The sequence below is a fragment of the Colobus angolensis genome, unplaced genomic scaffold, assembly GCF_000951035.1.
Source record: "Colobus angolensis palliatus isolate OR3802 unplaced genomic scaffold, Cang.pa_1.0 Scaffold448, whole genome shotgun sequence".
Classification (NCBI taxonomy): domain Eukaryota; kingdom Metazoa; phylum Chordata; class Mammalia; order Primates; family Cercopithecidae; genus Colobus; species Colobus angolensis.
The window spans coordinates 867,873-870,076 of NW_012117910.1; the positions used below are offsets into that span (position 1 = coordinate 867,873).

At 47.6% G+C, this 2,204-nt stretch overlaps 1 pseudogene; it reads left to right on the top strand.

Annotated features, from left to right (window-relative positions):
• The first annotated feature begins 11 nt into the window (after nt 1–11).
• LOC105523006 overlaps nt 12–2,204 on the top strand; it is a 6,871-nt pseudogene continuing 4,678 nt past the window's right edge.

Genomic DNA, 2,204 nt, shown 5'->3' on the forward strand with positions numbered 1-2,204 from the left:
ATGTGAACAACATGGTTCTGGGTAATGGGGGCTGTCATCCAGTCTCCTCCCTGCCCCTGCTGGTACACTTCCTGCCTCTGCTGGTGCACTTTCTGCCCCCACTGATGCACTTCCTGCCTCTGCTGGTGCACTTCCTGGCTCTGCTGGCGCACTTCCTGCCTCTGCTGGTATATTTCCTGCCCCTGCTGGTGCACTTCCTGCCGCCACTGGTGCACTTCTTGCCTTTCCAGGCCCTAACTAGCCTCTCCCTCTTATATATGGAAGTCTTCCCAGCTCACTGACACTCGTAACAGGGACTCTGCTCTTGGTGTTGCTGTCTGCCCTGGGGATGGACATCTGTGTCTTCCTTTACTACCGCTGGCTCAGGACCTGGAGCTTTGAAGCATGTCCAGATGCAGGTCCGGGCAGCGGAGTCTAAGGAGCCCCCACACCCACCAGCGTTTTCCAATAAAGAGATGTTCACCAATGAGTTTAGCTCTCTGGTTTTCCTGAGGAAGGGCTGGGAACATGAGGTCCCCAGAACAGGGGCCACTGTTAGGGGATACTGTCTTAGGTATGGCAGGACTCAGGCAGGGGTGGGGAGGGGTGGAAAGAAGTGCATTTTTCCTCCAAAGCTGTGGCTGCCTTGGGTAGGCTAGGCTCAGAGCACTCTTGCCTTTGCCCCTTAATGTTTGAGAAGCGAGTAGCCCCCTAGGGCAGAGGTTGAGCCTCTTGAGGAGGACCCATTGGAGGTTTACTTTGCACATCCTCTTGCCTATAGACCAGTGAGTGGCATGTCACAGCTGGCTGGTAGGGATCACAGCCAACTGTTAGCTTTTCAGGAATTTTATGAGCTCATTGTTAGACACAGCCATTATTAAAAATTAAATAATGTAGGCTGGGTGTGGTGGCTCATGCCTGTAGTTCTAACACTTTGGGAGGCCAAGGCAGGTGATCTGCTTAAGCCCAGGAGTTCGAGACCAGTCTGGGCAACATAGTGAAACCCTGTCTCTACAAAAAATATAAAAATTAGCTGGGTGTGGCGGTGCATGCCTGTAGTCCCAGCTACTCAGGAGGTTGAGATGGGAGGATTGCTTATGCCTAGGAGTTTGAGGCTGCAGTGAGCCGTAGTCATGCCACTGCATTCCAGCATGGGCAGCAGAGTGAGACCCTGTCTCAAAAATAAATAAATAAATAAATAAAATAAACAAACAATATGAAAAGATCAAATGATACAAACTTAGATTTAAATACATTGTACTAAAAAACAAAGTAAATGCTCAAAACGTATTGCCTCGTAATCATTTTACCACACTTTACTATCATCTATGCTCTTGGGAGCTTATTTACATCTATTCTGTTTGGCGGAAAGACCACATTATCGTGTGCCACTGTGTACCACTTTATGTGGAAAGCCTGAAATAAGCCATGATGGACACATTCATACCATGGAAACTGACAAGGCAGGGTCTCCCTACCCTGGGAAAGCCTGAGGTTTACCACCATTCTTCTGACTCTCTTGCTAACCCAGGGGGTAGGTAGTGTGAACCAAAAGTATTTGAGACAGGTCTCAACACCCATGACAGCCTCATCCTGATGCCATGTGCCCAAGATGGTTGGGGCACAGCTTGGTTTTAAACATTTTAGGGAGACATGAGACATCGATCAAAGTGAGTAAAATGTACGTGGGTTTGGTCTGGAAAGGCAGGGCAATTTGAAGTGGGGCGGAGGCTTCCAGGTCATAGGTAGATAAGAGATAAAAGGTTTTGTTCTTTTGGGTGCTTATCAGCCTGTCACTGAATACACAATTTACATGTGAGCGGGGGTTAAAGGGATAGTCACTTATGCTTTAGTCTGGCTCAGTGAAGCTGCATTTTTACCTAAAAATAGGGCAGAGGAAGCAATCAGATATGCATTTGTCTCAGGTGAGCAGAGGGATGACTTTGCGTTCTGTCCTTTTTCCCCCCCGCACTTGTGAAGATCAGCTATTCATTTACACTGCCAGGGTGAAACCCAACAGAACTGTTTTAGGGTAAAAATCTTGAGGCCCACAAGGAATTTCCTTGTGGGCAAAATGTGCGTGAGGGATGTAGCTTTTTAATCTTTGTAACTATCTTATTTAGGAATAAAATGGAGGCAGGTTTGCCTGACGCAGTTCCCAGCTTGTCTTTTCCCTTTGGCTTAGTGATTTTGGGGTCCCCAGATTTATTTTCCTTTCACAGTGG